Below are 16,471 nucleotides of genomic sequence, written 5' to 3' on the forward strand. Positions count from 1 at the left end.
CCCGATAATCAAAGTTAATAGCTCAAGTGTCGCACTTAGCTCGAGAATGCTCATTTTCAAGCACTTGGACTAAAAGGAAGCATGACACCGAAATGTGAGAACGTGAAGGGGTGGGCGAGAAAAAAAGAAGACCAAAAAAAAAAAAAAAAAAAAAAATCAGATGAATCAGTTTGATTAGCAAACAAGTGAGTGGGAATAACAGGAAATATTCCTAAGAACATGTGGCTATGAGGTCATAAAACCTCCGAGATGTGGACACAACTTAATGAGAAAGTTGCTCATAAACATGCGCACGGACGCTTTGAACAAACACCATATAAAGACAACTTTATGACTTGCAGCTTTTGGACGGAACAGCACAGCACGTGCGAGCGCATTTAACGAGATGATCATTTATTTGGTATTGTATATTATAGTGCCTCGTTTGGAATAAGGAAAAGCAACATTTGTAAACGTCCCCAATTTCACATGAAAAGCTTTGGAGGGCCCTCTCGGGAAATTGCAAGCACAGACAATAAGCTTATGTCTTACAAGACCTGATATGTTTTCATTCATACCGTTCTTTTCCCTTGCTGAATGACTTGAGGAAATTGTGCGGACGGTTGGAGGGGGTCAAACTGAGTGATTACAATACGGATGCAACAGTTCAAGTGCAGTAAGCCCCGGCCCACCTTCGCTGTGTCGGTTCAATGCGAAAAGGTGTGCGGGATTTTGCAGTTTTGGGGCTTACCAGGGCAGGTGTGCAGTGCAGCAGGTGTTCTTTGGGGTCCACTGTCTCTGCCGTAGCAAACACTGCAGGGAAACATAAACACGTGATGTCGTGGCTATCTACACACCCTCGACGACATCTCTTGGCTGGATGAACGGCACTGCCGCTCAGCGCGTGCGGGCCGGCGACATTATGAGTTTTCATTTCATTTCTGCGCGCGCGCGCGCTTGCATGCGTGACTGTTCTCCGCCGAGGTTTGTTTAGTGGCTCGGAGCCGTCTGTCAAAATTCAATGAATCTGTCAGAGGTTATTGGCCTGTCGAGCGTGGCGCATTTTAATAAAGTTGAAGGGCTTTGATAAGCCTCGGCTTTAATTGACACAGAGCCGGCGATAAACCCGCCTCGATTTATTCCCTCCTTTTTCTGTCCTCGCCGTCGAGCGTTCTCGCGGCGTTGCCGCCAAGGCCCCGAGCAACTGAAAAAAAAAAAAAAAAACCCACAACCAACTTGAAGTGGTCCCTGGGGGTCGTCTGGAAAAGGACAGCAGCATCCCGACGTTGCCGCCGAGATGACACATCTCTTTTCTGTCAAAGTGGCACATGTGGCGCCCCCTGGAGTCAAAGGTCACACACGATATGTTTGGTAGCGGGCTAAAAGAAGCCAATTTGATGAGATGTTGTACACTTTTCAAGCTGACAGGAAGTGAGTTGAGTTGACTTGGGAGTTGTGTCACATCCTCTGGTGGCCTCCCCATGAATAATCCCAGTGACGTCATCAACTGGATTTGGGGCTTTGCTCCTAATTAGAAGACAACAAGTCATGAATCTTATGATGAAATTAAACACATACGACAGCCACTTTTGTTTTTGTTGTGCTTTTAAATGTGTATTAAAACCTTTGATAAAGTCTTTGATAATGATGTTAGCCATAGTAAATAAATAGAATTAACAAATAGCCTTTGAGAATTTCCTAAGATATTGGAGAAAAAGTAATGAGTGGAAAATCAAATCATTTTTTATTTTTGGGAGGCGATTATTTCATCCGCATCTTTTATTTTATTTTTTCACGTTTTGACGCAATCCTAGCACAATTTCCCCAATTTGGGATTTTTGTGGCAAAATAAACATCTTTAAGTTCATAATTTTTTGAAGGAGAAAAATCAATAACCTGAGGAGAGTAAAATCACATTTTAAAAAAGAGAGTAGTCGTAGTAAATGTGGAGAAAAAGTGCAAATAGGTGAATATGTGAGACGGCAACCGCGAATGTGGCGATGATGTTGTCCATATTTGAAGTCTGCCCCTATTTGCTGCTTTCCTGCACGACTTTGACTTGGTAAATTGTGATTTTCTTTGTCAAAATGCAGTGTGGCGCGTTTGCTCATTGAATGCCACGTTAGCTGATTCATGCAAATTGCATTTCCTGTCAGATTATCGTCCAATTACTTGAGGCGCCAGGCTCTTGTTTTATTTTGACGTCTGCTGAATAAAAAAATATGCCGCTTGTGCTTTTAGCGGCGGTAAGGCAAAGTTGGATTGCACTTTTCTGGTATTTTCTGGTCTTGAAGGTCCCACATGAGCGTCGGGCCCACGTGTCATCCTGCTCTTGTATCAGTGACTCAGCGAGACCCCCCCCCCCCCAGCCTGTCACGTCCTGTCGCCCTTACAGTTTTCCATCACTTCACTGTGCTGGCTCTCGAAGCACCTCGGCGTCCGCAGCAGCAGCAGCGACACACTCACAGTCGGTCCACTTCCAAGCCGACTTTAAAATCCGAACCCGGGCATTAAACGATAAGACAAGTTTCAACCCGTAAACCAAGATTGAACTCTAAATCCTGTTTGCAAAGCCTCCTCTGAAAATGCAAACCCGAAATTGCAACAAGAATTTCTTTCAATCTGGTGCTTCCAAGCGCTTCACGTTCCTTTGAAAAGTGCTATCGCCAACTAGTGGCCCGGTTTGCACATTACAACATTTTCTTGACACTCCGGAGACGTTTTTGTTGCTTGCGTGCAAAACAGCAACAACTCCACTCCACGTTTGAGTTGTGTAATAACACGCATCTTGTCCGATTTGTAAAGCAAACATAAGTCAACACACCCTCGGATTTCATGAATTGTTTTCACGTTAGCGTTCCGCGCAGAGCCGCCGGGAATGCTCATTATGGAGCGGCGCGAGCATGCGCGAGATTCCGCCGGAGTTAACGGGCGACCTCATCGCCAGATCTCAAGTCGCGGTCGCCGCGGGCGGTTTGAAGTCAAATATTTGAAATGGTAATGAAGGCGGCAAATGAGCGAGTGGGCGGCGCCGCTGGCTGATCCGCGGTGACGGAACGGGACAGGATGTTACCTCCCTCAGGGTTTCAAGCGAGTCTGTTGCATGGCAGCGGTTCTCTAATTTAGCTCGAATTGGCATAAAAAAATATATATAAAAAGTACTTGGGAAAGTAGACAAAGTGAACAAAAATAGCACCATTGAAATACAAAAAAAATCCTATTCCTACCTCATTATATTTTATATCATAAATATGTCGACAGTATTTAGGAATAATCTACTATCGCTCCACATATAATAAAAAATAACACTATATAGTGTCTTCCAATTTGAAAAACACTTTGTCACAATCATATATCGGAATACCAAGATGTAATGGTCTTAGTTTTCCAGAATATTGAAATCATTTTCCCTGTACCCCTGAACTATTATACACCAGATTGGACAAAAAAACCCCACTTTTGTTATTTTGCCGTAACAGCAGAGTCTTCATACAGTATTGTTACTAGCAAGTTAATTAATGGCAAGGTGAGGTGACGGTTGAAGGCGTGCGAGCGACGAGCAACGACGAGCGAGCGTTTTGGTTCGCAGGTCAACTGGAGCAATTTAGGCCGGCGGGGGAACACACAAGAAGGCCGGCGTGGGAAACCTAAACTTCCTTATACATGAACGCAGTTGACATGTTGACTGACCTCAGCCTTGAGGGAGGTCACGTGACGAGACATGGCTTCGAATGACTCAAAGAAAGATAAACCCTGGCTTGCTTGAAACTTTATCTCTGAAAGTTTAAATCCCTACTTCAAAATGTCAAAGCATTCTTGGAACACTAACCCCCAAAAATCCAAATAGATAATTAATTGATTTGATTACATTTTGTTATGATCATTCATTCTGCCTTTACATCTTTGTCGATTTGGAACTTTGAACAAATCTGGGCCGAGTTCACTTGCTGACACTTTCTCCACTCTCGCAGACAACAACCATTTACGGGCAGGAAGACATTTTGTGTTACTCTTTTCACAGCGCCAGCAAGAACTTAAGGTCGTTGCGGCCGTACGGCAGAGGTGGAACATTAGGCAGGTGGCAGGAACACCGCCGGGAATGTGATGGATGAGGACACTTTTGAATGACTGCAATTTTCTGCGCAGCTGCGGTGGCATCATCAACTGGAAATTCACGCGGCGCTGCTGATACAAGTCGACGTCGCTGGGAATACAGTCAAGTACAGGCAGAGTCCCTGACATGACACCAGGAAGATTTTCTCAAAAAAAAACATGCCATCAAAAGGCTAATTTGAGGCCAAAAAAGCCATAATGTGTGTACAAAATACTAACTTGTAGGTTTATTATCATTCCTGTGAACAAGTCCGACATCTGCGCAACCAAATGGAGCACACCTTCGTTAGAAACTGCAACGCAGATGTCCTCTAACAAAGTTACTGTTTTTAACAGGCTCATTAATGCCACAAAGTGACATGAATAAAAGATTTAAACTTGTGAGAGGTGTGCCCCGAGGCTCCTATCAAAGTCCCTTACGGTTTTCCATCACTTCACCGTGCTTAGCATTTGAGCTGGGATATTTTCCTGACATGATCTAAAAATACCTCCCACTAAACACCCCACAAACATGGGCCTCAGGGTTCGTATCCGAGTGACCTACAGGTTACAATTGACAAGACGGGACAACAGGTGGCACAGGCATTCACACCAACGGAAAATGTAGTCTTCAGTGAACACAACGCTGTTGGAATTTGGGGAGAAGCGGGAGTACCTTTCGTTAAAGTCGTCATTAATCCCATTGACGATGCATTTGGTGTCAAGAGTCACCTGTCAGCGGCCCAGGGGTTGCTGGGTAATGTAGTCATCCGCCGGGGACGTCATTAGAGGAGACGCCACCTGTACTTCCTTTTCCCCTTGGCACCTGCAGCCCCGAGACAATCCTCATTAGCTACCGCCGCAAATTCAAGACTCGATTAAAGCGTGATGGAAATGAGTCACTAATTAGCATTAGCCACATCACAGTGTGGATCTGGCATGTTTTCATTGTCCTCGTTCGAGGCAGCAAATCAAAATCCATAAAAGAAAAAAAAAAGGTGTGTGGGTTTTAATTAAATGCACATCAGCATGAGAAAACTGTCAAAATAGCAAAACCTCAAATGATCACCACTATTAAAGGCAACCAAGACAAATCCAGCAGGGATGCAAACAGATGGCGCCAATGTAGACGCAGAAAAAAAATGTAGCCGTGACGTACAACTGGATCAGAAAACAAATGAGATGGGGAAAAAAAAACACTGTTGAGTCAACAAAGTCTGTGTAGCTTGGGGAGGATGTGAAATGATTAACTTGCTATCATAAATAACGCAACCTTTAAAGATGGACAATGAGAATAACGTGACAGAAAATCTTATCAGTTGCTGATTTAGAAAAACCCGGTGTGCAAATTTAAATGTATCCATCATTGTAGGAACGTCTCATTTCTAACTTTTACTTAAGGTCATTTACTTTAAGGTCATTTCCCCTGCCTAAATGTTGACAATTAATCAATTTGTTATTTCTGCTGTTTGTATTCTCTGTGTTCCTTTTAATTCGTGTCACTTTAGAAATATCTGACTCCATTGTTAGCATACAAACTTAGGGGACATGGATCGGAGCCCTGTGTCACACCACTTCTAAGTGTATGAGTCTCCTGTTGGTATAAGGCTGTCAAAAAGCCATTTAAGAGTGAGAGTCACGGATTTGAATGTCGAATTAACTAATTTGTTATTCCTTAGGTAGGAGCCCTGAAGCAAAAATTGTGAATTTGAGAGTGAAAACTTGTTTGTCCTGCACTTGGGGTTAGGGTTAGCTTCTGCCCTAAATCAGCTGGGTCAGGCTCCGGTTCCTACTGTAGTAGTACTGAAAATGGATGTTATTCCTGGTGGTTATATTCTCAGCGTTCCTTTTGGTTTGTGTCACTTTAGATATGCACGATTTCATTGTTAGCATAAATAATGTAGTGGACTTAGATAGACGCCCTGTGGCACATCAAACCCATGTGTCAAACGTTTTCTTACGCCTTCCCACTTGACGGATTGAATTGTGTAATTAATGGCATTGTGTGCTGTCAGTTGAACTTATTTCCCCCGTTTCACGTTGCCCTTTTTTTTTGGTCATTTCCTCGTCTTTTATGTCTTTAGCCTTCAAGATGTTATTCCGGGCGATCTTCTCCGCCGCTCTTCCCCAATGTGCTCGTTTGTGATGTATGACCTTTAGCTAATTGTTTTACGGCTCACCGTCTACCGCTCGCTCCTGGCCGGGGGAAGCTTAGCCCTGCCCCTCCGAATAATCGGCGTATGGATTTGAATAATATGGACCTTCATTTCTCCAGCTGCTCCTTTTGTTGAAGCAGCGCAGTTTCCCCATTTTGCACCTCAAATGTCACAATTAATGACTCCTTTTGTGGAACCACACCCCGGCTTCTTTCGAGCCGCTTTTCATCCAAAGGGTTTGCATGACAACACCGATAAAAGTGGCTTGCTAGGAGAATCAATAGTGCGGGATTGCCGCGTTGGCTCGTCAGAGCCTAAAAGTAGGAAAGTGTTATTATCACTATCATCAGGGAGGCTGCAGAATTGGAAAAAGATCTCATATCTCACGGAGATAAAAAGCTTTTCTGAGAGGTGATGGTACACAGGCTGCTTTCGGGAAATAGTTCACCTTTCCCCTGCAGGAAAAAAGAAAAGCTTCTCTTACATTTCAGAGAAAGAAACGCTGATGGGCTGGAGCGCTCGCTCGGGGGTGCGCCGCCTCGGTCGTGTCACGCAAACCGTCCCACGGCAGAACCTGAGAAAACTGATTAAATAATGTCGCCTTCACGCCAGATATCTGAGCGAAGCGACGGCTTTCTCCATGTCACCTCAAAAAAGGAATTGAGCGTCACCGATTTCAGTGTGCAATTAACCAATTTGCTGTTATTCCTGAGGCAGGAGCCCCGAGGCACACTACTCCCACTCTTAATGTTTTCTATTTCCTTCCCTTCTGCTTTCCTTTCGGCCTTCCTACCCTCAGACCAACTTTTTCATGGCTTCATGCCTTCCTCCCTCTGCTTCAAACTACTCTTTTGCCTTCCCTCCTTTCTTGGCTGCATGAGGCAATAAGGGTTTTATATGCTCTTATTATTATTTACGGTACAGAAATAAAGACCGAAATCTGTTCATTTGAAAAGCGCCGACCGACTTTTGGCCCGCCTTGTATATATAATTTGGTTATTATGTTGACCGGAGTGCGCATGCAATTAAAGACATTAAAAATCTCTCTTTGCCGTCTTCACGACAACAAGACGATTAAAGTGATGCTGATCTTTTATGACGTGTGGTAAATAAGCGGCTCGATAAGCCGCACGTATTAAGTATTCAAAAGGCTTTAATGAACCGCACCGTCATCTCACTTTATGCGCTGGTGCCCCTTCCTACCCACCGACATCCTTTATCGTCCGCCATCCTTTATCGGCAGTATTGAGTCCACATTGAGTCAATATTGATTATGCGTCTCCTCCTCCTTTGTCTGCTGGGAAGAAATGACGCTCAGGAGGCCACACTCCCGGGACACTTCATTAGGCACACTTGCACTAAACCCAACAAAAGGGTAGTTACCACGTATGCCCGATTATTTGAACGCTGGTAGATTGCGGATGTTACAGATTTGTGAATTGTAGAAAATCTGATGGCTATTCATAGAAAAATACATTAAAGACTGAAAAACATACGCATATATTATAACAATGAATAGCACGAATACACACATTTGCTCACTTTGTGCAATATAAAATTAAAGAACATTACGGCAGCTGCTGCGCTAGTCCAAAAAAGGCTGCATTCCGTGCATCCCTTCAATACAATTTCTCCTCCCGATGACAACAGCGAGCCCCAAATAATTGCGCTTTGCAGACGAATGAGCGGTGACACTTACGTAACAGCCATGATGTTAGCCGGAGGTGCACCGGCCCCCCTGCCGGAACGACGCGCTCTTTTGATATGGAAATCAACTTGCTAATTTGGTGGCACGTTTTACCCGGGAGAGTTGGCGGCCCGCTACTCGGTGGTCAGAGATGAAAAAAAAAAGAAAAAGTCAAAAGTAGTAACGGCTGACATTTCTTTCATCTCATCCAAAATGCCAGCGGCGACTCCGGCGACACGGAGAGCAAACGTTTAATTAGCGAGTCGCCGCCGACCCGTGGCTACGCAAACGTCTTGTTAGTTCACGCAAGAAAACAAAACCTTCAAGTTTGCGTCTCGCTGTGGTTTGGTCTTCGCTCATCGCGGGAATTCAACTCGCTAGCCCAACCGATGAAAACAAGTCATTTCCTGCATTTGAGTCTTTTGCCGGATCTTTCTTTTTTAAAAAAATAAATAAATACAAATGGGAATATTACAAAGTTCTTTCTACAATTTTCTTCTTGAAATATTCCAATCATAAAATGTATTTGCGTAAAAATTTGACAGAAGAATAATTGCAACATAATCCGACAACATCCCAGCATCGGCAAGAGAATTCTATCTTAATCCCATTGTGACAAGTTAGGAGAATAAAGTCATGCAAACAATGAAATCACAACTTTAAGACAAACCTCTTGTCTATCACTACAAGATATGATGAATGTTTTTGAATAGGATTATTTTGACTCTTTCCACATAGCGCTTCAATTTTTTCTTGTAATAGTACAACTTCATTTTCATATCTTTTGCCTGATTGTGACAGTTTCCAAGTTGTCAATTTGCTTGCTTTTTTTCCCCTTTGACTATTGTGCCTTTATTCTGGTAATAATATGACAAGTTTATTCTCATAATTTTATTTCATTTAAACATTTTTTTTTTTAAAGAAGTCTTATTTTTCTCTTCATTTTACAACTTTCTTACAACAATTTTGCCATACAAGTCTTGCAATATTACAATCGTAAAATTACAAACTTTTTCTGTTCAAATTTTGACAAATGTTTCCCCAAATTTGCCGACAAAATTACGGCATAGGCAAGAGCAATCTCTTAGTACCTTTCCTTAACTTGAAACTACGTATTCTTCCTCGGAAAAATGATGAATACAATATATTTTTGTGTGAATATTTTGATTTATTCACATAGCATTTCAACTTTTTCTTGTGAGAGTTCAACTTTATTTTCATATTTTGTACTTACAATTATTTTGTTGAAATTTGATGCTCCTCTTCCCTCAAAATATTACAACTTTTATTCCCGTAATTTTGCTATTTTTTATAATAACAATATAAAAGAATATTACTGTTTTATTCTTGCAATAATATGACAAGTTCCTTCCCGTAACATTTACTTTTAATATTACTTTATTCCCCCAATTTTGCGTCTTTTACCCATACCTCATGACAAACGAGTACTTTTTTACAAAATTTGACGAAAGAATTGCTGCATAGGCAAGAGCGTTGTAGCTTAGCACCGTTCAGGCTGGTTCTTGTTGCCTCAATTTTACAAAATGAGTAAGAGTTAGGAAAACGTGTGCGCTAAAGCCGTCGTTGATGCAAAGCCACAGAGAAAAGCTCAATTATCTGGAGACGGATGGCTAGCATTTCCCCGTGTCAAGCGCGACTGCTGCTACAAGCCACAGATGGACACGCTGGACGTCATTAATGGCGGCCGGCGCACCACTCCTTAACCTTTCGGGCTTCATTACAGTCGCAGTGAAAAGTCATTTCCACACGCCTGCTCATGTCTGCTAGGAACTAGATCAAAATTATACCAAGGCCAATTAGCGGAGCTGTGGGAGGCGGAAGCTGCTGCTGCCGTAAGAACGTGCGTCAAGGTAAAAGAGTTGACTCCGCAGACGTTGGAGAGGTTAGGGTTAAGATCACACCTGACTCCCATATACATATACTCATATATATACGCACACACACACATATACATATATATATATACACGTATATACGTACACACACATATATATATATATATATATATATAATATATATATATTCAGCGTGCACTGCAAAAAAATGTTGGGTCAATTATGGGTCAAAAAGGACCAACCTCACTTGGGTGAATTCATCCCAGCTTTTTGGGCTATTCATTTTACCCCAAAAGTTGCTTCAAATGAATAACTCAGCCAATAAACCCCGTATATATATATATATATATATATATGTATATATGTGTGTATATATATATATATATATATATATATATACACACATATATATGTATATATACATACACATATATATACATACATACATATATACATACATACGTACATACATACATATACATATACATATATATATATATACGGGGTTTATTGGCTTATTATTGGAGTTATTCATTTGAAGCAACTTTTGGGGTCAAATGAATAGCCCAAAAAGCTGGGATGAATTCACCCAAGTGAGGTTGGTCCTTTTTGACCCATAATTGACCCAACATTTTTTTGCAGTGCACGCTGAATAAAGTAGTCAAGTTGAAAGTATGCGTCTGAGTGCATAGCTTCAACAGCAGTGCGCATTGCTCAGCATTCATTTTGGCTTCGGGTCACCGGGTAACTAATCGCGCATAACTCCAGCAAGCATGCATACGTGCCTTACTTTTTCTTTTTTTTATCCCGCAGTCTCTGGCCTTGAACCTTTGTTATTAGTTCATATTTGTGTGCGCATTGAAATGCTTTCACCCAAATGGCAGAATGCTGTTGCCACGGAAACATGTCAATACCTGAAAGCTCGGCCTGAAGTTTTCTTTCATATTTGCTGCCGTTAACACTCAACAATGAACATATTTGCTTTTTTTTTTTTTTTTTTTTTTTGAAAGACCTTCTTGTCCAGTTTGGACAAGTTTGAGCGTGTCACAAAGTCGGCATACATGACAACCCCGCCGCCGTTGTCATGGCGACGGCAGAAAGGAGAAAACACAAACGAGGCTCTTGACACTCGAGAGGCGAGGAAGGAAGAGGAGACATTGTGTTACTTTTTTCTCTCCTAGTTGAGTGTCGACACTCAACTTTTTCTTTCCGTTTTCAAGGACTTTTTTCTTTGTGTTTTGGATAAAAAAACAACAACTATCGACTGAACGGTTGAAGGCTGAGTAAAAGCGAAGAAAGGCGGTGGCATCTTTTTGCATATTTCAGTTGACTTTAGAATGGATTTCGGTCAAATTCAAATGGTCTTTGATGCATTTTTGCATGACTTTCCCAATGATGTATGGACTGCACTGTTGACTGTGAGAATTTCAGCGCCTGTATCGCCGTCCGCTGTCGGCCGAATGTGATGTCAGCGTGCTCTCGGGCTCGTTTTGCGAACGCCGCGGCGCACCCGTTTTCTGGGTGTGGTCACGCGATGGTCGCAACGCGGACCCGAGGGCACTCGGACGTCAATTTGGGTCGACGGCAGATTACAAAATTGGAGGGAGTGCCGAATCAAGCAAAAGTTGATCTTGTCCCGCTTTCTCCTTCCAATTCAAATATCGACTCGAAACAACTTGTCTTTGTGTATATGAACGTGTGCTTATGTATCCTTTCTAAATAAAAAAAATATATTTTCACATTACATCGTAACATATCAAATTCTCGCAGACACCAAGAAATGATAAACTACTACTGATAACAAAACTTCATGAAATAATCAGGTGTCCAATCCTGAGAATCATCCAATTTCAGAGTCATTTAAGTGGTTGATTAACAGTGCGCCCTCCAGTGGACAAAATTGCCAACAACAGTGGCTTGGCTTGAAGAATTGTGTTCTATGGCCACGGGCCGAACTGGCTGGACCACCTCACGGGCTGGTTTTGCCACTGCCAATTGTTCAAATTTTTGCCTGCAACACGAGACAATAACAACCCCCCCCCCCCCCCCCCCCCCAGTCCCCACCCCCAAAAAAATCAGCTGGCCGACCTCAAAAACTCGTCAGCGGGGTCGCTCGTAAGTAGAGGCGGTACTGTAGAATACTGCTCAAGTGGACAACAAAGGTGTGGATGTGGACCACTGCGAAGGACAAGGTGGGACAGGACCCGAGTGGGTCTTTGAAGCTGACAGAAGGCGAGATTAAAGGCAGCCATTGTGCGATGGCGCCGTGCGGCAAGCGTGTCAGCGTGCCCTCGCGGCCCCGCCCGACGGGGTGCGAGCGTGCCACACGTCTCCTGCCATCGCGTTTTCCCTCACTGAATTCTCTCCTGGAGATAGAGATAGGCGCATTTATTAGATGTGATCCATTTTTTATTTGAATGACATTATTACGGTGGGATGGATTTAATAATAAAATTGTAATTATAGTGTATTTTTTCAAATGTATTCCAAAACAAAGGTATTTCATCCAAACTACTGTCGCTTGTCAACACGATAGGCCGCCCGCAGGTGAACGCGCAGGAGAAAGCCAGCGAGCTGGCGAGCGTCGCCATCGTCAACGCGTGCGATGCCAAAGCGCAATTAGCCTCCCGCGGGCCGTCATCGCTTGGGCACTCGTTCACCCGCTGAGCTTTCATTCCAATCAAACGCCAACAAAATGGCTTTTCTTTTACACAGGGCAAAATAATTGTAGCACTTCTTTTCAAATGTTTTTCCTTTAGGACTGTGCCAAGGGTTGCGCGGGCAGGGGAGGCAGGGGACAAAGCGCCTCACCTGCATGTAAAGAGGAGAAAAAACAACAACAAATCATGTATTTGATTCGTTGTTGCTTTATTTGAGTTATTTAATGGATTGTTTAGGATTTTTTTGCAATCTATTTCATACGGTTATATGTACGGCATGCAGCCTATGTAATACGACTTTTGTAGGTAAGGCGATTACCGGTATTGCCAATCTTCATACACAAGCAAACTCAATGAGCTTCACATTTTTGTATTAGCTGTTAAATGCACAAAAGAGTCATGAAATAAATTCAAATACCGGAAAATTTGTCAATGTATTCAATAAATAATATTTTGAACTTTTATTGAATGACATTTATTTACTGTATAACGATTTTAAATATTGAATGTTTTTGGAGAACGTATTAAGTGTTGACCTTTTGAAAAGGCACCGCCATTTCCCAACGCAAGTGAAATAAATGCGATGGGCTCGGCGGAACTAATCGAAGCCAGCGTGACTGACGGAATGAATCAGGTGGCGAGCATGTGTCGCCTGCCACTCCAACTTTAATGAAGCTGATTAATGGACACCATCCGATTACAAGAAACCCCCCAACCCCCTCCCCTTAATCTTATCCATCTTTCGCAGTCCCTTCCCAGCATCGCAAGTAGGTAGCAAGTAGGGCCGTCTCTCAAAATCCCCAAAAGTCAGCAAAAACATCAAAGCAGATTCCTGCAAATGTTGCTTTCTGTTTGCATTGTGAGCTTTCTTTGACACTTTTTTTCCTCCCTTGAAAAATGTCTCAAAAAACAACAAGGCATGTCGTCCATCAACATTTTTCTGTGTTTCTTTCACAAGCGAAGCCTTTTGGGTGCCAGCACAACCTTGTCTTGTCTGCAACCTTGCTTGAAAACAACACCACACGAGCGGACGCGAGGAAAACAACGCTTAATTCCCATTATTGCCATAAATATCATAAGTTACATTTGAAAGTTTTTCCAACTTCGATGGCCCCAAAATACATTTTTGCTATTATTATTTGTTTGTTTTCACAGCGTCCGGTTCCTTTGCTGTATATCACGTCGGTGTAATTTGGCAGTTGCCTTCCCATTCCTCAACAGCGGCGGCGTTTCATCCGCAGGGACGGTTGGGGGGAAAAAGTGAGTTTTTATTTCGGGATCAGTCGGCAAAGATGAAGTGCGAGTGGCTAAAGATAGCCGCTCTATTTTGGAGCAGCGATGAAAGATCCATTAGCAACCAATGACGGCGCCATCGTTCATTTCCGCTGCCATGTAGTGCGTGAAACTGCCAGAACAGCACCGCATTTCAGCAAATCAGTCAGAACGCCCATGAACAACAAAATTGGGGAGTGCGAGGGGCTCCTGCCGTTTACTTCTCCACGCGGCTATCTCTAAGTAGACCATTTTTTTTTTTTTTTAATCCAAGAGGAGACTACAGGCTGAGATTGTCATATGAAATGTTGGCCATTTCTAGTAAGGTCTCCTCCTGTTTTGACTGTTTGGCCACACTAAGGAGACGTACTTTATCCAAGAGGAGACTGTGGGCAGCTGCAGCAAAGTAGAGACTGCGGATTAAAATACAATTCAAATAAACAAGAACGGTGGAGGAGGGTGAATCTCCTGTATTTACATCTTGACAGGAGGCTGTCTGTTTGGAGATGTTATAATCCGAGAGGAGACTGAGGGCAGAGGTTGTGGTCAAGCAAACTTTCATATTGGTGTTATTTGTGCCATTTCTAGCTGGTTCTCTTCCTGTATTTACTTCTTAGAGAAACCAGACTTTGGCCATGGTGAATTTTACCCGAGAGGAGACCGGGGGCAGCTGCACCAATGTGGAGACTCTGGAGTACAATACTTGCAAACCAATGACAACAATGAAGGAAAATGAGAGCCTCCTGTATTTTAATCTCGGTGTTTGAATGCTGGCCAAGGTGACTTTCGTCTGCAGGGAGACTGAGGGCAGCTGCAGCAAAGTGGAGATTGTGGGCAAGCATGTGCATTTACGCACGGCAAGGAGACAAATTTGATCTGAGAGGAGACTGCGGGCAGCTGAAGCAAAGTGTCGGAATGTGATTGTTAGCCATGCTAAGTTTTATCCCAATGTGTGTCCCAATACCTCTGCTCACATTGTCTACTATTCCCACTGCAGCCGGCGTGTCTAACCACATGTGACAGGAAATTAATTTCTCCCGAGAGTAACGCTGGGAATATTTCATCTCCGATTAGCACTTCAGGTCATCACCTGCGTGCATGCGTGCGCGAGTTAGCAGAGACGCTAGTCCCGGGAAGCCGCTCACGAAGACCAACAAGAGCATTTGAATTAAGCAGTCAAACTTTTGTGCTGTAATCAAATTCTTCCCCCAAAGCTAGCGTCACTTTGCAACATGAAGTTTGTCTGCTTTTCTTATCATGAGCAGACCCACAAAAAGACACAAGAAGTCTGCCATTTTGCCTTGTTTTTTATTCTTGTGTGCTTCTACTGTCCACTTTGTTGCTGTAAAATTGTCATTTGTCCAGTGTGGGACAAAGAAAAGATTTTTTTTCTATTCTGTTCTGAAAAGAAAAAGTTGAATGCGCGTTCCCTCTGCTTTATGATTTCTTTTATCACCTGGTGGCGCGTTGCAAGAGCATCCCCTCCTTCTTTTGGCACGTAATACAACATCGCACTCAACGCCGCCTAGACGAGAAGCCGTCCGACTGAAATCTATCCAACGTGGCCTTTGGTCGTCGCATCCTACTTGGGAGCGGTCGCTAGGCAACGCTGGCTGATTGGGTTACGGGGGAGGGGCTTGGGATCCGGCCCGAGCCGAGTCCGCGCACGGCCCGCCCGATCCAAGCTTGCCCGAGTCGGCTTTGGCTGTCTACCGGGGCCTTTTTTTTTTCTTTTTCTTGTTTCATAGCATCATGAGCTGTAATTCGGACTGACACTTAAAGGGGGACAAAGTGTCACTCGTTGGGGGGAGGTCATTTTTCCAAATGCCACTCACATGCTCACCCGGGTGGGGGAGTCCCCGGGGGTCTCCACAGGCGTGCGGGGACCCCCCTCCTGCCGCTCACATCAGCAGTAAGAGGACATCTTGATTTTGATCAGCTCCCACAACAAGCTGCCGCTTGCAATCAGACATTGCGCCGACGCAGCATGTGGCTCGCCGCTGGCACGCGATGTATAGTCGTTGTGCGGCAGATTCTGTTTTGAATGTCGTTTGTTTGTCAAAAAAAGAGTGTTTGGAAACTTTACAATGCGCTGCAGTGCGGACGAAGAAATCTCTTGTTCAATTTGGAAGCAGATCTGGCACAAGGTGCAGGCGTTACGGTCTGCTTGCACTGGGGCCACCTGGAGCCTTCCAGGTGCAGCAGATTTTTGTGCACGTAGCAAAGAATCCCACTTTATAATCTAAATGACAGCCACCTGCAGGGCTGGAGTGGAACTGCATCTGCCTTTTTTCTTTTTTGAAATAGACGTGTTTCGATTAGGTCGAGCGGCACAAGAAAATGTCCAACAAAGCAATGCTCCCAAAGCCATTTGTTGCTTGGTTTGGAGGGTTACGGGAAAACGATTTGTGAGAGCGCTGGCATGTGGGCAAAGGAGGAATTTGCTACATTTTAAAGCAAGTCTGGCCGCAGAGCTCCAAAATGTCCACTTTCTCATTGGAAGCGCTTTTTTTTTTTCTTTTTTTTTCAACATGTACTTTGGTGTCGCCAGCGTTCTTGATATGAGGTTGAAAAAGTGTGGCGACCTCCCCACCCCCATGCTGTCCCACCACTGAGGGGTGGGGGGTGTTTGGGGTCTGCACTCACAGCAGACCAACTGGTGTCAACGTTACCATGGAAACCGGGCTTTTAGGACTTAACTCATTCACTTGAACTCAACTGTGTTCCACAATAAAATAAAAACGTTCAAAGATCAGAGCATTGTTTTGT

General features: G+C 43.6%; 1 protein-coding gene across 5 annotated transcripts in view; it reads right to left on the reverse strand.

The window, feature by feature from the left end:
- Positions 1–4,848, reverse strand: part of emilin2b (elastin microfibril interfacer 2b) — a 25,642-nt gene extending 20,794 nt beyond the window's left edge. For 4 of the 5 annotated variants that reach the window (XM_086020678.1, XM_086020674.1, XM_086020673.1 and 1 more), the window contains exons 1-2: positions 4,804–4,848; positions 731–792 (exon numbers count right to left, since the gene is read on the reverse strand). The gene's annotated coding sequence lies outside the window, so the exon portion shown is untranslated. The remainder of the gene's footprint in view (positions 1–730; positions 793–4,803) is intronic. The other variant, XM_086020675.1, reaches the window with a different exon arrangement.
- Positions 4,849–16,471: the final 11,623 nt, after the last annotated feature.

This window comes from Filicampus tigris, chromosome 21 (assembly GCF_054856515.1).
Source record: "Filicampus tigris isolate MCC_2025a chromosome 21, RoL_Ftig_1.0, whole genome shotgun sequence".
In the NCBI taxonomy this organism is placed as follows: domain Eukaryota; kingdom Metazoa; phylum Chordata; class Actinopteri; order Syngnathiformes; family Syngnathidae; genus Filicampus; species Filicampus tigris.